The sequence below is a fragment of the Lissotriton helveticus genome, chromosome 8 (genome assembly GCF_964261635.1).
Source record: "Lissotriton helveticus chromosome 8, aLisHel1.1, whole genome shotgun sequence".
NCBI lineage: Eukaryota > Metazoa > Chordata > Amphibia > Caudata > Salamandridae > Lissotriton > Lissotriton helveticus.
Window position 1 is genome coordinate 466,396,836 of NC_136069.1, and position 25,874 is coordinate 466,422,709.

At 44.7% G+C, this 25,874-nt stretch overlaps 1 protein-coding gene across 3 annotated transcripts in view; it reads left to right on the plus strand.

Moving 5' to 3' along the window:
• SETDB2 (SET domain bifurcated histone lysine methyltransferase 2) overlaps window positions 1-25,874 on the plus strand; it is a 545,734-nt gene that overhangs the window by 151,219 nt on the left and 368,641 nt on the right. Inside the window, exon 1 of one of the 3 annotated variants that reach the window (XM_078657344.1) lies at window positions 22,271-22,407. The exons of the other annotated variants lie outside the window; for them this stretch is intronic. The gene's annotated coding sequence lies outside the window, so the exon portion shown is untranslated. Of the gene's footprint in view, window positions 1-22,270; window positions 22,408-25,874 lie in introns of those variants that run through there. 3 annotated transcript variants of the gene reach the window in all.

The window sequence follows — 25,874 nt, forward strand, 5'->3', positions numbered from 1 at the left end:
TTGCTTCAGTACCCCATCTTGAGTGGTAGTGTACATTTGGACTAAATGTGGGGCAAGTATTTCAGGGTAGATGTGATAAAAAATATATTGGCAAGCAACAACATCGTAGGGTTTTCGCCCAGGCCACATCCTGAATGGCTTCCATCACTTCCTCCTCTGGTATTGGGTGGCTCAGAACTTTCAGTTGATCCTGTTAAACTCCTGTAATGGATACTGGGCTGAGGTACAAGTTGATGGCCTTGTAGTTCATATATTACAGTAGGAACATTTTACTTATTCCCTTCTGGGGAAATATGGACCCCCCGCCCCCGCTGTCATCTTTTAGTTCAGCCATCAGCAAGGCCCTCTGCCATGGCTTAACCAGCCAGGTGAGTAGGCATTCTACGTTGTCCCTTTTATAATAAGTTCTCTCCAAATATTCCCTATAATTCAGGCAAGTTTCTCAAGTCTTGTGCTATATTTCTCCTTCTCAGACTGTCTAGTCCCTGATTGCTTGCTATTCAAATATTCTTAGTGATTTGTTCAGAGTATTCTATTCCCCTTCTAAAGTTTTAGTAACCCCTGCCTAATACAGTGTCCCCTAATAACTATTCTTAGTTTCCCACTCTATTAGAATGTTGGAGACTTGATGAAGAACCTTTGAATGGCATCCCTTAAGAAATTCCTGAAGAAATGGTCTCTGGCAGGTTTCCATTACTCTCCAGGAGGGTCTACTCATCCTTGTCTCCCCAGTTCAGGGTCAGTAACAAGGGTTGTGATCCGATCATGTCCTGCCAAGGTATTCTAAACAAATGAAAGCATGTTGTATGCTACAGGAGCTCAACTCACAATCCAGTCAAACATGTAACCGCCTCCATACCTCGAGATGTCCCCAGTGTGCTATGCCGAGATTCAGCCATTTGGTGCTCCTTTCCAGTGGAAATTCTGATACTGGAGTATGTGATTAATCTAATACAGTTTTTAGCACACAGTTGTAATTCCCTGCTAAGATCATTGGGGTGTGATGCCAATGAGCCACCTTTAGTTAATGCCATCTAGTTGGCAGCATGGTCAGAGTTGGGGGCATGTATACTTTCCAGTGCTAAGTACCTTCCATCAAGTCTTCCCGATCAATACAGATCAGACTATGTCCAAGTAGGACGGTGTGATTAGTATTCTGGGCCTTACTCAAACCAGAGCCCCCGTTGCATACAATGGGAATCCTGTTGCAAATAGCAGTCCCCTTCATGTAAAGCGTAAGTTTGCCGCTTCCAGCATCAAGAGATGAGGTACACCTATTCCTGGGAAAGGAGTGCCTTTTGTAGCACTCCTTTCTTATTCCCATTCCCCTGATGTCCCAGGTTATCAGATAATATCTTGTGGTATGCCTCTTGTTCATGAATCATACCCTACCCCCACACATGCTACTCCATTCCGCTCTTAATTTATAATTCTGCAGAGTTTTTGCCACTCCCCTGCTGTAAGTCCCAGCTCCATGAAACCTCTGTAAAGAGTGAGCCCTTTACCACACTAACAGTGCTCCATTTCCCATCTCCTAAAAGAGAGCAGAAACCACACTCCCTCCGAAATCATTGGATGAATAGAGGTATCTACTCCACTGACATAGATTGTGGACTATTGAGGGGGTGACTGACTTCTCTGAGATTGTGATCTCCCTCAGTTACTCTCAAGCAATAATAACCTTGTCATGAGTCTATGGCCCATATGTACGAAATTCCGATTCTCGAATAGTGAATCCGTAGAAATCGCTATTCGGGAATTGCAAAATGGAATGTATGTAACCTACAATTTCCTAATAGTGATTCCTATGGATTCACATTTGCTATTAGGAAATCGCAAATTAGGAAATTGCAGTGCGATTTAAAAAAAAAAAGAAATGTATTATTATTTTTTTTCCATAGGAACTCGCTAAATATACACATTTGGGCCTAAGTCCTTCTTTACCCAGTACCTGCCCAGTGGGCACTTAATGCAGGGGCGATGAGCACAGGACAGGGTCAAAGGTAATACTTTGCATCCATTGTGGATTCTGTGAGCAGAGATACAGGTCCTGGCTAAAGGACATTGCCATTGTGTATGTCAGGCATGGAACAAACGATATAATTACAAAACCTAACACATTTACTGTACAGAAGGGTGGCAAAAGAGATGTTAATGGATCACATACTAACGTGCTCTAAAAAAAACTAACGTTATTGTTGCAGTCGAAAACCCTAAAGTTTCAAATGGTTACATATACAGCCTCAATGCACTGCTCATTACTACACACCCATTATCACACATGACATGAGAAAGGACATCATTGCTGAAATCACCAGGGACATCACGTAGGATGTCACCAACAACAGCCATTGTCATCGAAGTTGTTACAGTAACATTGAGATACAGTGGGGGGAGTGGCCATGGAGGCGACCAAGATGGCCGCCTTTGCCTGAAGCTCTCCCAGCAAGGCACACTAATCCTCGATTTGCTCGATGTAGGAGCAGCCAAACAACAGCAAACACCCACCTGCAACCCCCGGAGACTATGGGGATCATCCTGATGCCGGACGCGGGCTGCTAGGATCCCCGAGGCAGGCGCGGGACGGGCTGGCGTGAAGTCCTGGCGCGACCAAGCGGCCTTCCCCGGCGGAGGAGACAACATCCGCGGGGGCGGTGAGCTTTTGCCCTGATGGTTGCCCGGCGCTTCCCTGCACTCCCCCCACGCTCCTTTCTGCCGGCTTCCCTCCCCCCGCCCCCTCTGCTGCGGCTTTGGCTGGGTCGCGACGCTCTCGCGGCCTTCCGGGCCTTGTGGGCGTGTCCGCGCCGGGGCCTGGCGTTCTGGTCTCGGCGGGGAGGGAGGCGGGCTTGCGAGGAGGCCCCAGATTATCGTTCTAGAGCTGCGGCGGCGCTGGTCCCCGTTGGGCGCTCTGGCTCCCCCCTCAGCCCCTCCTGGATTCAAGGTGGCCGGAGCGGACAGCGACCTACCCTGGGATGAACACGCACAAGCGTGTTTGCGCCTCAGAACCCTTCTCGATCCCTGGCATTATGGTCCCGGGGGCACGTAAAGCCCTGTGCCCTTGACCTCACACTGCGGACTGGTGTCCATTGGGAGCACTACTTTTTGCTGGGGGGCTCGTAGTACCAGCGCCCCATTGAAGCCAGACTACGCGCCAGTGTCCTGAGACCTGCACGTCCCGCCTTGCGCTGTGTGCCTGGCTGGCGCTCCGCGACGACTGCGATCTGCAATCTCCCTGGAGCTCTACCCTGCACATAATACAGACCCTGTGTGACCTCACCCCCATTCCCATGTGGGAGCCTGTCTGCCCTCCATTTGCTGCCTGGTGTTGTGATTGCTGCCGCGTTGATTTGTCCGCCATTCATTGAGTCTGCTACTTGGCGCTTTGGCTGTGAGTCACCCACGTGCTCGCTCTTCATCTTTTGCCCTCTGGAATTGCCGCGGCTGTAGGACTGCTGGGCCACGGCCGCGTCCCTTTCCTCTCCTCTTGAAATGTGGAAGAAGGACCCTAAGCAGCGCATGTTGCAGTTTGATAAGGCTGCTGGCCCTGCATCGGATGTCCCTCCTGATCTGCCTGGTGGGGCTGCGGGCACAAACGACACCGGGGACCCTGCATCCCTTGCGAAGGCCATGTTAGCCGAGATGAGAGCCGGCTTTAAGGCATTGGATGGTCAATTTGACGACCTGGACAAAATATTGGCTGACATGGGAACCAAGATCCAAGCACATGACCGACGGCTGGACGTCGTGGAGGCGAGGGTCTCAGACGTTGAGGACGGTGCGCCAGCCTCCCTGAAACGACTGGACAGAGTGGAAAAGATCCTCAAAGACTTAGCTATCAAGAACGAAGATTTAGAGGCTTGCAGCCGCTGGAATAATATCCGAATCATCGGCGTTCCGGAGACGACTGTCACTGGTCGTATGGACACCCTTGTGGAACAGCTGCTTGTGGAGCTGTTTGGCAGGGAAACCTTCATGCAGGGCTTTGTAGTTGAATGCGCTCATCGATCGATGGGGCCCCGACCTCGGCCGGGCCTCTTCCCGCTATCCATCATTGCCAGGCTCATGAACTTCAGGGACAGGGATGCTGCTCTACGCTCAGCCCGCGACATGGGAGACGTCCAGTGGCAGGGCAGCAAGTTGGCTTTCTTCCCTGACTTTACCATCATGGTTCAGGAGGCGCGGCGTAAATACCATGGAGTCAAGGCTGCCTTCAAGAACGTGGGGCTCAAATACGGCATGCTATATCCGGCGAGATTAAAGGTAGATGTGGATGGTAGGCCTCGCATATTTGACACCCCGATGGAGGCACAGGAGTTCTGTCAGAACTATAAGAAAAACCATTCTGGGACACCTGTTGTGCCGCACCCGGCCTCTCCATCACAGGGTGGCTCGCAGGACAGTGTTGAGCTGTTCTCTCATCCCGGGACTGGTTGACCGATTTTATGCATTTATTGCTCTGCTCTGCTAAGTTTAATTCATGCACACATTTTTCTCCTACATGATGTTATCATTCTTTATATTGCCCGACCGGCATGGCGTTGCCACGCCCTAGGGTGAATACCACAATGTCTTTCTCTAATAGTTTTTTTTTGCTATGTCCTTCTTCGACTCCTACAATAATGATACTGTTTTCATTGCACAAGCATTTGGTTCGCAACAACGGGGTATGCCTATGGGGTTAGCAGGAGGCTGGGTGGTGGGTGGGGGGGGGGGGGGGTGATTTGTTCAGTTTCAATGGTTATTGCTGTATTATTGATCAAGGTGCTAGTTTGCGGCATGTGCGAGACATGCATTGTGGTGCAGTTGTGGTGCTAATTCCTCAATGGTTCAGCTAGGACAACAGCCCGGTCCTTCCGGGCTATCTTTGATGTCATGGAATGTCAGAGGATGAAATAATACTAGGAAGCGTAGGCAGGTCCTCAACTATGTCGTCAGACACCACATCGACATAGTGTTTCTACAAGAGACGCATCTGTCTAATTCTGATCACACTCCTATAGCGACTAGTTGGGGCTCCCATAGATATTTTTCCAATTACAGTCGTTATGCCAGGGGGGGTTGCAATTTTAGTACACAAACGAGTCCCTTTTTCACTGCAAAAAACCTTGGTTGACGACGACGGTCAAACACTGATCGTTACTGGGTCACTGATGGGGCACAAGATTTCGCTAGTAGGGGTTTATGGCTCCAATGTAGACTCCAAAACAAAAATGTTTAACCTGCACACCTTTAGTTTTGTATCTGTGTGTCTAAACTATTAGGTAAATTTTCAAAAACCGCATCAATTTCAGATAATTGGTGCTACCCTGGAAATCCTGACTAGCCCCTGTCAGGCGTATAGATTAATCATGCAAATTCAAACAGACTCTGTTTGAAAAACCCAAGGTGCACTGTTCACAAGCCCTATTAGGTGCTCTGTACAATCCTATTGCATCTAGAAAAACTTAAAACATATTTGTGCTGAAGTCATCCGTTAATTACGGCATGTTGGTTATCAACATTCAAACAAGTAATCCAATGCTACTCATCAAGAAACCTTCAAACAGTGTTGCATTGTAAATAACAAATCAATAAAGTTTTGCAAAATAACAAAAGTGCAAAAAAACACAGAAAACTGTCGATTTTTTTGATTTCTTTGTATTGTAGTAGTTCTCTTTTCTTAATTCTTCATAATGCAAAGCTTCAACAGAAAGACCCCTTCCTGACTTTACACACTAATCGGGGTTTCATAACATGTGGACCAGGATAGATTATTGGTTGGTGTCCCCCGGGGTGGTGGGCTGGCTGGATGGTATACTTACCCTTCCCCGCACACATCAGATCATTCTCCTGTCGTACTCCGACTGAACATCCCCAGGCTGGTTGGCTACGAACGACAGTGGCACTTCCCCGGAAACGCACTACTGGAACAAGTTTTCTGCGAGGAGGTTAGGCCGGCAATTGAGGAGTATTTTGAACTTAACACCAGGACGGTCGACACCTGGACAGTCCTTTGGAGGGGTTTAAGGCCTATATTAGAGGAGTCTGTATTGCCAAACATGCCGGTGTCCTGCGAGATCTCCGCTCCATGCTGAATCGCATTGAGAATGACATTGCTGCCTTGGACCGTGAGCTATTTGTCTCGGCCTCCAGTACGGGTGAGGCAAAACGCCTGGCCCTGCTGCTTGAATTTAGGGACACGGCTGAGCGCGAGTTACTATTCCTTAATAAACAACACTCCGCGCGACAATATGACGAGGGTGAAAGGCCTGGTAAGATATTATCGCACACTCTACGACCTCCTCGTGACTCTTCATACATTACGGCAATTGCCGGTCCGCATGATGACCTGCTACATTCTACCCCGGAAATCTGCGATTATTTCCTTTCATATTACAAAACTTTATATACTTCCAGAATCACTGGGGAGCTGCGTGAACAGGGGGAATACTTGTCCGAAATCGCACTGGTATACTTAGAACGATATGTGCAGACTTTTTATCTGTTCCCATTTCCCAGGACAGCATATTTGAAGCCATCGATGCACTGCTGGGCTCTTCTGCGCCTGGTCTAGACCGCTTTTCTGCCGATTTCTATAAGGCATACAAAGACATCTTAGTTCCAAGACTGGTTGAGGTTTATGCAGAGTCGCTTGAGGTAGGCACACTTCCTCCAACGTTCAGAGAAGCGGTCATTATTCTCCTTCCTAAACCCGGAAGGGACCCCAAATTATGTGGCTCCTATAGGCCGTTATCATTATTAAACCTCGATTATAAAATACTGGCCAAGGTTATTGCAATACGATTGCACTAATGGAGTCCATCATTGCACCGGCACAGTCTGGCTTTGTTCCTCACAGGTCCACTTCCCTGAATCTCCGTACCTTATTCACGCTACTACATAGGATCGACCCTGCCACGCCGGCTGCCGCAGTCCTCTTGGATGTCGAAAAAGCATTTGATTCACTCGAGTGGCCTTTTTTTCTGTCTGTCATGAGGCGCATGGGTATGCCTGAATGTTTTGTTTCTACGGTGGCGCTTCTGTACGCTGAACCCACCGCCAGATTACGCCTCAACGGTACCCTCTCTGACCCGATGCGCCTTGTCTCCACTGCTATTTATTCTAGCCATGGACCCTTTAGTGCGCCATTTTCAGGAAAAACATTTACACCGTGGCCTCCAGTTCCGCACTGGCCCCCTTTTAGTCTTGCTTTATGCGGATGATACTATTTTATATGTTAGGATGCCCCATCTGAATCTGGAGCCCTTGATATTGGAAATTGATCGGTTTGGCAAATTCTCTGGGCTCAGCATAAACTGGCATAAGTCGGTTATCTTTCCACTAACGGCTGGCGCGACTGCCTGGTCTTGTGAGTTCCCATTTGAATGGTGCAATGACGCAGTTAAATATCTTGGGGTCTATCTATGTCCATCTAGATACCACCACAATGATCAGACTTAACTACGGCAGGGCTGTTAGCTCCCTGCAATCACAAATCGCGAAGTGGCTGCAGCTGCCGTTATCAATGGCAGGTAGAGTTGCCATAATTAAAATGGTAGTCCTCCGCCGGTTTTTATACCTTTTTAACAATATCCCCATACCTCTTACTAAGACCTGTTTTACACGGTTGCGTACATTGTTATTGCGCCTTATCTGGGGAAACAAGACACCACGGGTTCGCTGGCAGATCTGGACCCTACCGTATGAGAGGGGGGGCTTTGGGGTTCCTGATTTCTTTTTATATTACCTCATAGCACAATGTTGTTACGCACATGTCTGGTTTCACCCGGACGCATGCGTCTCATATTCTAAACCGGAGGAAGATCTGGTGCTACCTCACCTCCTTTCTAATATCCTACCTAAGGGATTCCCTCAAGACCCCCAAGACATTCAAACTGTCTCTACCACATGTTGGGCGTGGGACAAGCTGCGCAGATTGCTTGGACTCGAGTTGCTCTACTCTCCTGAACTGCCCCTACCTAACCCTTCTTTGCTTCCAATTACTGGCGAAGTCTTGGTCCAGCGTACATGGGAGAAATTTCACATTCATACGATAGGCGACCTATTCCCTGATGGCCACATCTTCTCGTGTCGGAGGAGGCCCGATTCGCAGAGCGTTCCTTTATGGACACTTTCTTCATGAAACGTATGCACTCCATGCTTCGTGCCACTTTCCCTTCATTTCCCTCGGCCCCCGAACCAACTCCGCCACTGACTCTGCTGATACAAAGCCCTACTGGCGTACACTTGGTCTCGAAATTATATAAGCAGTGTGGGGCATCCAGACCCATATACGACGCTTGGGTGCGGGCGGCCTGGGAGGTAGATTTGGGTAGGCCCATTACTGACGACCAATGGGAACAGTGCTGTAGAGCTACCAAGGGGGTCTGCTGAATAGTAGGCACAAGTTACTTCATTTTAAATTCCTTCGTAGAATGTATCACACCCCCGCTCGTTCCCATAGAATAGACTACAACAGGCCTCGTCATGGTTTGAAATGTCTTGCTCCATTTGCCGATTTTGCACACCTAGCCTGGACAGGCCCCAAATTACACCAGTATTGGTCCCTCGTACACTCCACACTGGGAGACATGTTGTCATTGCAGCTATTACCCCCACCTGAGATCGCACTGTTGGCTATGTGGCCAACTTCCCTAAGAAGATCAGGGAGCTGGCGGCTCTGGGCTTCCTCTTGGCCAAGCGGGAGATTGCTCTATTGTGGGGCAGTAAGAAAACCCCTTCCCTGCAGGCATGGCTCCGGAGTTTGGCTTTTTGCATTCTGAACAGTGAAGAATACTCCACCCTGATTCGTAGCTCCTCACGTCCTGTAGATATCTGGGGCCCATACAGGGGCTACATAACCAAGAAGCAATCTGAACGGGAGTTGCAAGTAGCGAGCGGCATTACTCCCGAAGGAATTGGCTAGACGTCAGTTCTTAGAGGGGTGTTGGATTGATGATCTAATTTTTTGCCTACTGCTGATATCAATGTGTTCCTATTTGTAATACTTGATCGCTGTTGTGATTATTGTCTCCTAATATTGCGAACCAACTTATTGCTTTCATTGGCTGTATATCCTCGACATCTTACCATACTGCACCATCTATTTTCATTGTTACATGTATTTATTTTACATTACGCTTGCTATGCATGTGCTTTATTAACCGCATGCGTGCGGCGACTTTTTTCGCGCTGCGCGGCTTTTTTTAAAAAGCCGCGTTACATGACGAGCTCAGCTCGTCATCGGCGTGCGAGCGGCGCAACTGATGACGAGCTGAGCTCGTCATCAGCGCCGAACTGGTTAACACCAATGCTGTACTCTGCGCTGTAATGATCAATCTTTTTTCATATGCAAAAACTGGAAAATAAAGTTTAAAAAAAAAAACCATTGAGATACAATGGTTCCATATGCATGTGGAGGGGGTACCACGCTAAAGACCACAACATGTGTTCCTTGTGACGGTGCGATCCCAAACACTGTTGACAAAATGCAACAGAAACTAGTTGCTTGTGTCCCTGTTGTGCATGTATGCACCCTGTGTGTTTGAGCTTTGGGTTCCCATGTACTTTTTATATTCAACTGGTATGAGTTGCTTGTGTCTAGGTTATCCGTGTGGCAGGCCTTGTGATCCCACAATGCTGTGGCTGTGAGTTTGCTGGAGTCTCTATGCTGCGCCTTGTCTCTTCCACACTGACCCGGCCCTTCCCAGTCATTGGGTGGATGAAGTGAAGCACAGGGCTCCTTTTCCTTTGCTTCAATGTATACTCCAATAAGTAAGGTGGAGCATGTTTTGGAAGCAGTTTGACCTGACGAGCAGAGGAGGCTGAACTTGAGAACTGAAGCCAGACCTCTCATTAAGGCGTGAAAGCAGATTGGTCCATGTATATTTCTTGGGCCTGCCGTAGCTCCGTTCAGGAGTGCTTCTCCACAGAAGGAGTGGGAGTCCTCCTGCTTCTCTCCTTTCCCTCTGTCACTAATCGCTAATTCTCAGCTCCTTAATGGGGCCTTGAGGGACAGCTGTCTGTGAGCTCTGCTCAGCCTTTACTTTTTTTTTTATAATTCTTTATTCACAGCTGGTAAACATCGATCTCAACAGTACAGTAATTATTATGCGTGTTACAGACGGATTTTATGTTTTCTCCCCAGCTCAGATCTCCATTTCTTACCACATTAATCGTCATATAGTGTGTAGAAAAAACATTACATAGGTACCCTTCTCAAATCGTTTTCGACATTCACTGTACAATGGTAAGAAAAGATCATCAATCTAAAACCCTCCATCCGCCCCCCACCCTCTTACAACCAACAAAACTGTTCGTCTCTGGCCATCCTGTACGGGCGTGCTCAGCCTTTATTTATGGGACCAGGAAGGATGCTTCTCAGCAGGCACTCAGCCTGGCCCCATGGCCAAGCTTGATCCCCTTCCCTTCTAGTGGAACCACAACAAACAGCGTAGTAATGGCGAACCGTGGGAACCACTGGCACTTGTACTGATCCCAGTGAGACCCTAAACACTTGAGGTGAGAGTGAGAGTAGCTAGGGGAGGTGTGTATGTGTGTCTTTTAGCTTCTAACTTACTCATTCCAAACCCCTACATTCATACCCACTGGGTCCTAACTCGTACTGTCAAAATGTGGCAGACATAATGTGTCCTGGGACTGATCAAAAACATCGCACCCTTACTGAAGCCTTCTATCAGTGCACCCCCTGAAAGAGGAACTGACATTCCGCCCCTTAATGTTTAACCAGAGAGTGACCTTATTTAAATCATTTTGGGTGCCTTTTTAAATGTTTGCACCTGGTTATCATCGGATCCAATTCAATGGTAATTGCATTTCTTAAATGCCCTATTTGCGACTAGTTGCAATTAGGCAAATCTGCTGTATATGCGGTTACCGAATCGCAAATAGGAAATCCATATTTGTGATTTCCAATTTTGACATTCCTAAAATGCAATTTCTACAAGCCAGAAATCTCATTTGGTGACTCTGCATATGGCTTTCATACATACCGAAAGGCAGTTGCATTTCTTAATGGCCTGAAATAGCGATTCAGACTTGTCAGAAATGCTAAATCCTGTCGTACATATGGGCCTAAGCATATACTCTTGCCAAAGTTGTTGGGTAGTGGTTCACAGCTATTTTAAACATAATCCTAGTATGCTAGTGGTAAAAACAGAGTTATAGACTATCCGCTATCCATGGTCTTATGCTGGGGAGTGTATTGTTGTCCTGCTGAGATTGTTCAGTGCACTACTCTTGATTGGCGATGTCTCTCTATAGCTGTGGGGGATCCCCCCACTTGGTTTGTGCACATAGTTCCACTGACCTCTCTCTTTCTGCCTTGGCTTGGCTCCTAGTGATTTCTCTCTCTTTGAATGCCATTTTCTTGCTTCATTTTGTTGGTGGAGGAGCAGCTGATCTTGCACCAAACCCAGCAGCCTATTGCCTTTCAGTCCAGCCCCACAGCTTCTTCAGATTAGAAAAACGAGTGTCTTATTGTCTTCAAGAATCTTCAGTTTGGTAGGGAAAATCCGCATGAATTGAACCCCCGCCTTCCCTTGGGGTGTTCCACTTTCAAGAAGGTTGCCTGTTGGCACCACAGTCACATAGTCTGAAAAGATTAGCACCTCGTTATTGTTCACCCTTAGTTTGATGAGACTTCAGGCTCTCTGTAAGATGACATCTCTGTCTAGAAAGTGTAATAGATTTGCAATCGCAGAACCTGGGGGGCGTTCATTCCTAGTACTTCCCTAGTGGAGATGGTAACCACCAGTATTTTGTCCAATTTATTCCACCATGGCTGCTGTTGGGTTTCATTACTCTTTTCCTGAGAGGTGTCTTGTTCAATGAATTGGTCCCCTTGGTAGATGAATGTGGCTTGCCTGTCCCAAGTGGTGACTGCCATTCTTTCTTTGCCCATTTTTGGGAGCAGGGAGACAGGACTATCGGCCATGTGATAGCTATGGCTGCCTATTTTGCCACCAATGCCAATTTGCACTCCAATGCCAGGCTGAGTGCTGCTGTCTTTCTGTGTTTGTACACTATCAGGATGATGTTGCAGACAAAGCTAATTAATGCAGCCATCCTCTCTGCAAGACTTACTGTCCGTGAAGTTCCTCCCGCAGAGATGACATCAGACTAATTCACCTAGTTGTTTATGCGGAGTAACATCTTTCTTGTCCCACTTTGCTGAACCGGAAGGCCCCAAAATGGGGCCTCTGATGTGTTTAGCCCAGTGCTTGGGAAATGGCTGCAAGTGTTGGCTCAGTTTCACGGTGACAATTGGTGGGGGAAGCAGATGTTAATCTTTCTTGTAACTCTCTCCTCTGCCAGGTATTTCTGTATGTTGCAGTATAGTTAAATAACCCCTCTTCAACAGTCACTCACCTTTGTGTTTATCTCATTCTTTTTCCCTCCAGACATCAAGAAGGTGCTGGTGGAGCTGGGCACCAGTGCTGCTCGCCTTGGCTGGCATGACATTAGGCTCAGCCTAGCACTATCATTCTCTAGTGGTCTTGGATCATTATCGTTGCCTTCAAGGCCATAAAGGTGCCCCGGCTAATCCCAGCCTTCTCCTCACACTGAGGCGTGCCAAATATTCCTGGGTCACGCTGAGCAGAGTATTCCCACCTGCGCAGGTACAGCTATTTGGTCTGTGGCTGCAGTCTTCCACCTGCCAGCCTCTGTGCTTGGTAGGGCTAATCCCCATCGGGGATGCCACATCATTGCCATCACCAGTCAGAACCAACCACCTTCCCTCCAGACAGGCCACACACCCTCAAGTTGTTTATCCTGGTATGCACAGTGCTCAGCTAGAACTCATTTCCATCTTGGGCCTGGACCCGGGCCAATGCTTCTCTGTCTTCACTCTGTTAAGCTATGCAGACGCCCTTAACATTCACCCTTGACAACTTTCTGTGCTAACTAGATGGTACTTTCAGCTGTGTCCTAGGATGGTTGTTGATTGTGGCGGCCAGTGGGGAGCTTGGTGAGCTCCAGGAGCCTAGTCTTTGTACTCATAGCCTCTCCACCCAAATGTGCAGGTGATATTGGTGGTACATTGAGAAATCCACTGTTTCATATCAAAGAATTAAAGGGCCATCTTTCATTTTCTGTGCTAGCTTTTCATGCACATTTGGGGAAGGACATTTGAGGATAGTGTTTAATTTTTTTATTACATCTTGTAGAAGTAAATCATTTGGATGCAAAAGTGCGTAGACGATTGTAGTGCCTCACGAGTGGGATGTTCTCAAGATTGTCTATTTCTATAACCAGAATAAACTAAAAATGTCAGAAGTAGCCAACTTGAATTGGTAGACCGGCTTTGTTGTGGACAATCTCCTGATCAGTTAGTGCGGTTCCTTAACACATTTCCCTTTCTTTTCTGTGGTTCACAGATACACACAGAAGCCATAGCAAAGACATCTAATTTTCATAGCCACCATTTTCAGCTCTTGTATCTCCTCTATATGGCCGCAAGGACTGAATTACCCGACTGCTATGGAATAAGGTTGAAGTTCTTCAAGCTGCTTGAAGAAACTCACCCTTTAAAGAGCTGGCATAGTCTTCTCTACATTTTGGGTGCTATTTTATTTTAACGACATGGGTAAAGTTGTGTGGAGCATACACTTAGCACTAACTTATATACTCTGCTACATGATTCTTTATTTTTTCATCTCCACTTCGACTCTACTGAAATTGAAGGTTTTTCAATCTTACTGTGAACTTTGGCTGACAAATGGAGAAGATCAGGCCCGTAGAGAGAAACCTTTACGGTCATTTTGCTGTAGTTTTTAAAAAAAGCTATAGAGTGCTTCTGGCCTATAACACGTGTTCATTTTTTATAGCATATTTTATTGGTTTTGTGGTTATAAACACCACAGATTTACAGTGTACCAGAATGCACAGTGTGTGTGTGTGTATGTATATATATATATATATATATATATATATATATATATATATATATATATATATATATATATATATATATATATATATATATATAATAATGTTCAACTATTCAAACCCACCCCTGTCCCTGATAGTAGCAACTATCCAAGTCTCCCTCCCTCCCCACCAGACTCAATCCTACATTATTTTGTAATAATACTATCATCCAAGACATAATGCTCTGCATATACTTTACAATTTAGTTTGCCGTATTTATAAACATGATCTACTAGGATTGCCACGGGGCTCGTTATTCACTGGGGTCCAGATATTGACAACAGATCAAACATAATTAATGTTTAGTGCAAAGACTGTACAGCAGAAATAAATTGTTCCAACAGCGTATCCCATTCCATAGAAATTTGGTGCTTCCTAAGCCCTCTATTCTATTCTCTTCGTATTTGCATACTTTCGGCCTTTCCTCATCGCACTAATTCGCTGTGCCATGATAACGCCGTCTGGGGTTGTACAGACTTCCAGTGCATTGTGATTACCCTTTTCGCCAGTACTAATAATAGATTGGCAAACCTAGCCTGGGTTCCTTGCGATTTTTTTAGTTTACTTATGCCTAGTATGCAGTATTCTACAGTGTCCTTCCTGACCCCTGGTGCCAACTCATTGATAATTTTGTAAACTGTCGCCCAGAAGGATGTCAATTTCGGACATGCCCAGAGCATATGCAGTAGCCTGGCCGGCTGTATATGGCATCTAGGGCAGTCATCCGCTGTGTCGGGAAACATTTTGCTCAACCTGTGTGGAGTCAGGTATGCCTTGTGTACTATCATGTATTGAATTAGCTTGAATTCAGGGTTCCTTGACATTTTCTTGGGGCATTTCAGAATTTTCTCCCATTCTTTATCAGATATATTACGTCCGATATCTTCAGACCATTTCGTTTTAAGTTCCTGTAACAAAACCGCAGCTTATAACCTAATACTGCTTTATAGCCATTTTACAAGGTGTCCTCCATTACCCATAAGGTACAACATATGAACGAGTGCATGTGTTGGGGGCTCCTCGCCTTCAGGAGACCAAGTATTTCTCACATATCTCCTAATACTGAGGTGCAGTATATATAGTGTATTAGGAACCCCTTGTTCTCTCACAAATGTACTATGATACATATACACACCATCTATATATAGCATTCCCACTGTATTTACACCTTCATCTATCCATTTAGCCAGACGTCTATTAGTGAGTATCCCCCCGTTGGCCTAGGAATTCCCGGGAGCGGAATATTAGGGGTGTACGGGCGTTGTCCCCCGGTATAATGTGTCGCTTTTTTCCAGTAAGATATAGCTACTTTGACTAATGGTGGTATTGATTGTGGGGTTTTACTATTTGGTAATATCAGTGTGTGTAATGCACCTATGTCCCCTGCAGACCGTGTCATAACAATCTCATGTAAGTGACGTCCAGTAAGAAAGCCACTGGAGTTGACTTGCATAGCAATAGTCACTAAAGTCAGAAACTCCCAAGCCCCCTTGTTCAGTACTCTGTTGTAATTTAGTGAGTCCCACACGTCTTCTACCTTTAGCCCAGACCAGTTCAGTTAGCATTGTGTTTAGTATTTAAATATACCTGATGGGATTATAATTGGTAAATTGGTGAATTAATACAGTAATCTGGGGAGCATCACCATCTTCGAGATTGCTATTCTGCCTGCCACTGAAAGTGGTAACGAAGTCCAGAATGCGATTTGTGTTTTTGGTGCTCAGTTGCTCGCCCCGGGTTACCCTCTAACATGTCCTGTGGTTCTCTGTTGATTTGAATACCTAAATATTTAAATGTGGTGGGTGCTATACTGACAGAACACGGCCCAAACCGACTATAACGCGTGTTCATGATAGTTGTCAATATATTGAAGCCTATACATTAGGAATATTGCTGTTGCTATTGTGTGTAAAGATTATCATTAGCCTTTAATTTGATGATATGAGAGTTGTCCAACAACTTCCAGATATCACAGTGTCACAGCTGGTCTTTGAGGTAGTGTCATCCCAAGTTTGACAAGTGCCATTGAAAATATGTACCTTCTATGTAATTGTCAACAGGGTGTTTGGTAGCCACATAGTGTTTATTATGAGTTCATAAACAAAATATTTACCATCAAATATGTAGCAAGAATTTTCATCATGCATTTATTATGTTCTTGGAATGGTGAGCCCATGGTTTGGCTGAGCATGGAAAGATTGTGGACATTGCATCCCCTGGACACCACAGGGATCCATCAGCTCAACACGCTCTTCCACCCAAATTTCAACCTCTTCAAGCAATTTTTCATCTGCCAAATACAAATAAACATTACTACCATTCTTGGGAATATTTTCCTTCCTGGTCATTGGCTTCCACCGATTAGAAAGCATGTTAATGTTCCAGAGTTCCCCACTCTCAACTCTCATTGCCTTGCTGAACCCCTACTTTTAATTGTCCACTTACACATTGAGGCCCATTGTCCGAAACCAAATCTTTACGTAGGCATTTCCTACAAAATATATCCTCTAGGAATTAAATAACTATACTTGAAGTCACTTTAGAACCAATGTAAATGCATCTTCCAGGAACTACAGCCCCATAATATCAATTCCCAAATTTCTCATGTTTCCTTAGGAAACCTAACCGGCGGAGGATCAACGCACTTTTAGGGCGATTTGTCATTGCTGTACCAACCGTCTATTAGCCAATTAATCCCAGGCCACCATTAGTGTTCTCTAATTATTCTTCTTGTGCCAGGCATTTCTACATGCCATTCATGCCCCTAAATAAACAGTGTCTTCCTTAATCCTAGTTGTGGAACAATCTTGTTCCCCCTCACACTCCCCCAACACAAATAGTCTCATTTACCATCTACTCGTCCCGTACTTAAAAACAAAAACAAAAAGGCTTCAAGGTCACCACTCAATTTGCAAACCCGTAACTGCATGTTTCAAATCCAGTCTACATAAAACATCTTTAATCATTTGCTTTTTACATCTTTGAAATAACAGATGTCTTCTTACCCCTCTTATTTGCACCAACACCCTCCATGGTAAATGTTACCTCACATTCATCCTCATCAACCATAAGCATTCCATAATACCTCAAAGAAGGTAGAGATGATAAACAGTCAGCAAGGACATTACCCTAACCAGGGACACACTACATCACAAACTGACAAGCATGATATTTAGAGGCCAGTCTTCAAGATTGTGCAGTAAGCATTCTTCCCTCCCCTGGAGACAACATATTGACTAACAGTTTTGGGTCCTTTCTTAGAACAAATTTGACAATGTTCAGCTGGCGAGGTACACGCCAGCAACTATCTTTTTAATCACTGTATAATTAACCTCCTCCTCTCTCAAAATTCTTTATGCATATTGCTATATAGACTCTTACACCTTGGCAAGTTGGATCAACCCCCCACCCCGATTTCGCAACTGCCTGCATCAACTGACACCACAAATTCTCTTCTTCTTTCTTTTTTAAAATATATATATTTTTTTATAAAATATTTTATTGAAGAAAACAAAAATCAAATCAGTCATCATCCAGCAAATTTACGCAGCAAAATCAGTAATCAATAAATCAAGTATACACAGAAAATTACTTCAAAGACCATTACATCAAGTCGATCCAGCTCTGTCCATTGCCATTTCCACCGAGGGGGAGACACAAATCTCACCTCTATAAACATTCCAGTGTCATAATTTTTTATCCGACTTCTTGGGGCAACCTTTGACTTTAAATATAGATTTTTCTGCCAGCATGCATCTGTCCATCTCTGCCACCCAACCCACCAGGAGAGGCCTCCGGGGGGCACCCCAGTGCATTGCCACTGCACGTTTCACCAACAGAAAACCTAGGGCCACCCATTGAAGCTCCATCTCAGTGAGGTCTGTAGCACCCCATATATTAAGAAGGGCTTCCTTAGGGGAGAGAGGAATAGGCTTCCCCAACGCATCAGACATTTTACGAACCGCCCTGTCCCAGAACCATTGAATAATTGGACATTCCCAGAGGACGTGGTAAAAGGTGCCGGGGCGGCCACAGGCGCAGAGACACATCTCATCAGGGCGTCTTCCCAGTTTAGCTAGAAGGGGGGCTGACATGTATGTTCTATGCAGAATTTTCAATTGGATCAATCTGAAGCGGTGATTTATAGCCGTTTGCCTAGGGGACATTAGTGCCGATCTCCAGTCCTCGTCATCTAAGTCTCCCACATCCTCCTGCCACCTGTCCCGCATGGTCTGGAAGGAGTCAGGCATATTATTGCATAGTTTACGATATGTGCACGATATTACCTTCGTCTGGAGTGGCTCCGAAAGTAGCCTATCCTCCAGGGGAGAGGCCTTTGGAAGGGAGGAGAGGTCTGGTATAGTGGTCGTGACAGCGTGTGCAATCTGGAGGTATCTGAATGCCTCGGATTGGGCCAGGTCATATTTCTGTTGGAGTTCGGCAAAGGTCAACAATTTCCCTTTATGAATCTTTTAAAATATTTTTATTGATTTTATATAGCAATATACGGCAAAGATACCTGAGACACGTCTATATTGTAAATAGGCATATTCTCATAAACCAAGTCATAAGCGCACCCAAACTGGGGAGTACGCCCATCTAAACTTTAGGCAGTTGAATGTCCTTTCCCTAATGCGGTAATGGTCCCACCATGACCCCCAGATCTTATTTTACTATGAGAAAAGCCTGGTAGCTCGATTAATTCCTTTTCAAATTTTGAACATTCTTGCTATTTCAAATCATTTAAAAAATTGAGCTTGTGCAATTACTTGTTTTAATCACTCGAACATGTGCAAACACAACGAAAAGACAACACTCGGTGCAGATGACGATGGTGCCAACTCTAGCTCATGTTGACAATGACTTTCAAAGCAAACCATGAAAAATGGAGTGGGGCTATGGCCATGCCTTGCGATTTGATTTACTGTCTGCTCCTGTATCTCATGCTCGTTTCCACTGCTACAAGTATCGCAGGCAGATACTGGTGAGTAAAAAATAATATTTATTCCTTTACACAGGTGTGGACGAGCATACCGCAGTCTGAAAGCGGTATGTCTGTTGAACTCAACCGTTCGGCTTTCACCCATCCCATTCCCTATGTTTCAATACCTGACATGCTCTACGTAGAGTGTCTGAGGCAGGTATCTCGTAAATGTTGCGATTTTGCTATGTTTTAGTGCTGGTCAGTCTGTGCGTGAATTGTGTTTATTGTGTGTTACTGTCATTCGTAATTGTTTGGGTTGAAAATACATTTAGTATCTTTTTATTAGGTGGATCTCCGGACATTTCTGGAGGAGACTTTTTGGTAGATTCGGTTTTTTTTGGGGAGGGGAGGAAGTTGTGTTTATATTCCTGAATAAGTAGGCTTATGGTCTAGATACGGGTGAATGTGGAGCTGGTTTACAATTGGAATGTGGGCATGGGACAGTTCAAGATAGATGGGTGGAATCAAACTGACCTACCTTTGTTTGGTCCGTGGTTATGTTCTTGTTTAAAGGAATGAATCATCTTTTTCACTCAACTGTGTCCTCCTGAGTGACTTGGAGCATCTTTATTTTTCAATTTGTTGTTGATTTCTGTACCTGCAGGATTGACACATTGGGGCACGTATAATGCGAGCTCCTTTTAACGTCTAGTACGTAACTTCTTCCTACAGAATACATCTGTAGAAGTCTCTGGAGTGTCTCACAGGAGGTTTTATTCTGTTATTCAGGCCAGACTTGAAAGGTCAAATTTTCATTAGTTCTTTCTCTTTATTTCTGCAGTAATGGAGCACTAGTTTGGCGGCCCACTTCAGTGATCATAACTTAATTGGTGTAGGTGTTGAAAAGGTGTACTTGTTCTTTTGAAGCATGTGAGGAAATATGATGAAGAAGATCACCATTAAAGTGGACAGGTCTCTTTTTATACCTTGGGATTACTCCCTCATTCCAGACTCTGCCACTTCTTTCCCATTGGCTAACAGTCCAAGATTCATCGCAATACCTTCATACTTGCTTCCTGGCTCTTCTGCAGAGGATTCCTTGGGTGGTTCGCCCATGGTGGGGGTGCACTCCTGGAACGCTCTGTTCCTTATGGTTCAGTGGTGGGCAGTGGTCCAACATTGCTCTCTGTATGTTTCTTCCTTGTTTTATCATTCTCCTTTCTGACCATATCTGACATGGTGGCTGGATAGAGACCATCCCGGTTGATTTTCATTTATTTACTTTTACTGGTTCCTTAGCGGAACTTGCAAATCTGTCCGCGTGTATTGGGTAGTCTGGTTAGTACATGACTATTTGTCTTTTGCTGGCCACGTAAGCTTCTTCGAACTGCAAGTTTATGGTGAACATGTCCATGCTATACCCGAGGGCTATGTTTTTACACACCGTCCTGGCTTCAAAAACCTTTCAGGTCCCAATATGCTGTGAGTCAGTGGGTCACCTTACATAAATATCTAAATTTTTAAATGACATAGCCTGAGGACCACTGGAAGGAGCAAGTCAGTGTTTCACAATTCACATTCTTGCAGGACTGATTGTCGAACATGCATGATCTAGTTAAGGGAGGGACATTTAATTCACAAGGACTGACTTGGCAATGACAGCAGTTTTATTTGTCACTGGGTGTGTGTGGTGTGCACACCCAGATCATGGCCATGCACAAAAAGGGTATATTCTGAAATAAATGAACCACTGGAATCTCCTTAGTGCCCCACATTCTGGCCCTTTCTATTATGTGGCGAAAGAAAGAGCTGAGACCAATGACAGACAATGTCACCATTTCGAGACAAGAAGGTATTTGCCTACTCTGTCAGAAGAATCACTGGGACTGTTTTATTTCGAACCAGAGTAGTTATTTTGCCAGCTTATATACTAGAGATTCAGCACAGGCTAGAAGGTAGACTTATTCTGAATTTACACAGCTGATCAGACGCTGCTGTGAATACACTTGGAGTAGTAAAATAGAACGAATTAAAAGCTGGCCAAGCAGAGTACAAATCGTTTGGGAATGGACTGCAGAGTTAGTATCGTACATTTTGGTAACCCTAACGCCCATTTTAGTTGACTTGGGAACACTTCAGTAGTTTTGTTCAATATAATCAACATTCAGAATGTCAAGGAATATTCCTTCGCGTTTGTCGAAGACCTGCATGAATTTTCATCTGCTGCACAAAATGCAGATACACTCAGGGCATTGTCTGCCCTATTGATCTAGAAGTTAGCAATCAGATTAGATTTTATCTGAAAGAAAACACACAGCTAGCACCAGACCTTCGTTTCCTGAGTTTAGCAGCTTCGTCCTCGAACTTGTAACCTTCTATTACCACATATTTTATAGATATTTAACCTTCTATTACCACATATTTTATAGATATTTTCGGTCGGGTTAGAGTGTCATTTGCAAGCGTTGTATTTTAATATTATCCCCGAGTAAGTGGTAAAATCTCTTCTATTGTTCCTCGCTGTACAGTATTTTTTTCACTTTCAGTTCTTATAGCAATACACTGTTTCCCGATTAATCCACCACCCCTTTTCGTTGTGTATAGCGCTTGAACGATTATTTGAATCATTTGAACCCCGAATAAAGGTATTTTTTTAAATGCTAATGCGGTATGCGGACCTGACACATTTAGTGCAGGGATACAGTCCGAAGTCCTCAATATTAGTGAGTCTGGGGTTGTTAATTCTGCACCTCTGGAGACAACGATAATGAGATAATAATCCGAGTGTGTAGAATTAACAGGGATAACGCCCTGAATCCTGAGACTTTCCCGAGTAATGTGGAAAAAGCGGAAATCCATAACTCTGTGTCCGGTTCCCACTAACCATTCCTTGTCTCCACCATGCCCCCTCCCTCCCCCCCCCCCCCAATAGATTATCCCAGAGAATGCTTACATTTTTGGTAGGAACAAGACAGGTTCGTAGTTACCTCATAACCCCCGAAGGATCTCATAATAACCCCTGGGCAATGACTGCTAAAGTTTTCGGTGGCTTGTTGTCCATGATCTTCACTTCTCCCTGCTGGTTTTTGAACATCGTGTCACGAGTGACTGAGTGGAAAATTAATAAAACCCGAGACGGAGCACGGCTGACCTCATTAATGCCATTCCTTCGCACTTCCTGCCCTGCCTCGTCTGTCGGCACCACCCAATCACACCTGCTATTTGAAACTGCCATCGGGTTAGGGACTGCAGAGATATGGGTAGAAAGTTCTCGAAATCGTTTGAGGAAAATATTCTTACATTACGGTTGTGTAACATTGCAATCAAACTGTTCTGTGTATAGAACACCCTGCCTTGAAATCCTTCTTTTATAACGGCATTGGGAGTGGTGTGGTCTTATCTTGGTACACCACACGAGCCTTGTAGAAATGTTGACTTTTTTTATCACTGCGCCAGCCAGCCTGCAGGCAGGGTACTGCTCGGAACATGAACCTGTGACCAGAGACTCCTATCCGAACTCCATCGCCTAGGAGACGGCCCTCTGGAGCAAGGTAAGGGAACGCCATTCCCGCCCTCTGGAGTAAGGTAAGTGAACACCATTCCCGCCCTCTGGAGCAGGGTAAATGAACACCACTTCCGCCCTCTGGAGCAAGGTAAGTGAACACCACTTCCGCCATCTGGATCAAGGTAAGGAAACACCACTTCCGCCCTCTGGAGCAAGGTAAGTGAACACCATTTCCGCCCTCTGGAGCAGGGTAAGGGCACACCACTTCCGCCTGCAGGTCAGCCCCGCTGCCACTTGCTGAGAGGGAGCAGCAGTGATTTGTCGGCTCGGTGTTAAAGCTTTCTTTCACACCCTGTCAATGCTGTTGTTCTCAAGCCGTCATTTCTCAGTTGCAGTGTATGTGTTTTTTAAGAGTAGGGAATGGGGTTCCAGGCTGTTGACCAGCAGTTAGGTCCATCCAGCAGTGGCCCTTAACTCCACACGGGGGAAGGATCTAGCCTGCCCTTTAGCGGACTTGAGAAGGGCTTTGGTGTCCCATTTGAGCAATTCTTTTTTGTTCTCTACTTTATATCAATGCAGGTGACGTGAGGTCGTGTCCTCACTGTTGATTAACGCCTCTTGATTCAGAGCCATGATCAACTCCTGGCCATGCAGAGCTGTAATTTTCTTTTTATCGCAGAACTTTGGCAATGTTTTTCAAATCCTATTTTTATTTATTTATAGCTTGCTTTATTTATGTAGCCTCAACCTCACCCAGCAGAGTTTCATATAACTGTACCGTGGATCATAAGACACCCAGTCTAAATAAATAGACCTGATGTGTTTTTATTCTTGTCAGAGAACAGTATGTACAACTGATGAAGCTATGCTAAAATTGGGGTGTGCACATTACAGGTATCTTTTCAAAGCTTTCTTCAGGGATTATGACACACAGTAGGTTAGCAAGAATGACAAGATTGCATAGCGTTACTATTAAATACATACATGCAAACACCTTCGATTTCGGCAGGAGGCTAATGTTTTTTAGCTTTCCCCCACTCAAGCATGGTCCCCCAGTTCCAAAGTCGACAGCTCTGGCTGTAATGCTACATCCTCTCCCACTCAAACCTGCATCCAGTTCAATTCAATACAAGTTCTTGGGGAATTTCAGATTTTATTTCTGAATCACCCTCTTGGCTCCTCCGAACGTTGATGCGTGTGTAAAGGTTAGCCAAAGTTTCGCGTTTCAATTGTAGGACATGACTAGATGGAATCCTGCAGAGACTATCCCAGTCCCATTGTGTTGTGGCGGTCCAATGCTCCTTTTTATTATTAAACTGAGTCTTGTTTAGCTGACAGTGGAGGTCTCCATCTTGCTTTCCACATGGTAATCCACATGACAACAATTGGATTGCAAGTGAATCATGTTTAAGATTAGCAAAAGTCCCAAATATTGTGATACTTGAATCAGCCTTTTTAGGTCAGGGCCTGTATCTTTAAGATCACCATATAGAAAAAAACATAGAGACTGTCACTGGTCTATACTAAAACAAGGGCGAAACAGAAAGACTATGTGTCTACCTACGATGTGTGTATTAGAAAAAGAAAATGAATCCCATCAGCCCACCCATATGGCAGAGCATCATCACCTGGGATTGCTGTGTATGAATGGTTCGGATGAGGAGACACACCTGTTGGTATTGTGTGTTTCTCCAATCCTCCAGAACCACCAGTGATGGATACTGACCGAAAGGCCAATCGTGGTTGTAGTGGTGTGGGATGTTGATTGCAGTGAAAAAGATGTGAAAACAAACATCAAAAGTGCAGAGTAAAATTAACTACCATGATATAAGGGAGAACTTTTATTAGGGAAAAATCATGGTGTCAATATTAAAATTAAGTGTAGGACAGTTTGAAATTATAACTGCCAGTCAAAGATGGTATTTGGTCAACATGTTTCTGCCATTGTAGGGAAATCTCACCTACCAGGCTTTCATCAGGACTTTACGTACACTACTGCAATAAAGTAAATGTGCAACAAAAATTATATTTACACATACCATATGATACCAAACACCCTACCGTATGTGGAGATTCTCCTACGTGGGATGTCTGGTTCACCACTCATTAGGATTCTTTCCTAAAAGATGAAATACACAAACATACGTACAAGTAACAAACAGGTAAGGCACAGACACAATCATACATTGCGCCACATGTTGCAAATAGCTCAAAAGTCAGACTTCAAAAAGATAGTTGTATTAATTTTACAAATTTTTTGTTTACTCACCCAATGAATCGTGGGAGAAAGCCTCACCTCTCCTGGCCACTGCTCAGGAAGTGGAGGCCCGCTCTATATTTGTGAAAAAATAAACAATATGTATATGGGATTCCTAATTGGACCGTTTTAGAACAGCCGTTTGTGCCTCCCCATGTGCGAGACGTCTCACGGTACCTCTTCCTCAGAGAACAGAAGTGGATATACAAACTGAGGAGTGATACAGAGGGCCTCAATGACAATATCCCGTGGGTATCAATTTAGTCTAGATCATACATTTATCTCATAGATATACTGTATATATATTATATAGTGGACTCTTTGTATTCCTGGTATGTTGACATAAAGTATGGGTAAGTTCTACACTGATAGGTGAACCTTTTCCAACCCATGGGCTTACCGAGAGAATCTTTGCCCTACATTACAATGCTGGTACTTGATTAAGCAGCTGCTGTTAATTTTGTCATCTATAGGGACCTTTTGTTTAAGGATGTTATGAAAATACTGCTACTCCTTCTGGGTCAGTTAGTGTTAAAACTTACATACTTATGGCTTGACGTGCATCATTATGAGCTCTATACGCTTCCAATAAACGTAGTTGTGTCTTAAACATACGGCACGTGACAAATGCTTTGGATCTATATTCATAGATCTATATTCACATGTCCATCGGCCTTTTCTTTGTCCGAATGTCTGATTAAGATCTTCAGAAGCCGGTTACATATAAGTTGCGTCTTTCCCAATGCCAGTATAGTTTGATTATTGGGGGCGAGATACGACATTCTCATCTTATGCCATTATATCTGAGGATTTGCCTTATTGCAGTAGTGTACGTAAGGTCCTGATGAAAGCCTGGTAGGTGACATTTCCCTACAATGGCAGAAACATGTTGACCAAATACCATCTTTGACTGGCAGTTATAATTTCAAACTGTCATACACTTAATTTTAATATTGACACCATGATTTTTCCCTAATAAAAGTTCTCCCTTATATCATGGTAGTTAATTTTACTCTGCACTTTTGATGTTTGTTTTCACATCTTTTTCACTGCAAATCAACATCCCACACCACTACAACCACGATTGGCCTTTCGGGCAGTATCCATCACTGGTGGTTCTGGAGGATTGGAGAAACACACAATACCAACAGGTGTGTCTCCTCATCCGAACCATTCATACACAGCAATCCCAGATGATGATGCTCTGCCATATGGGTGGGCTGATGGGATTCATTTTCTTTTTCTAATACACACAT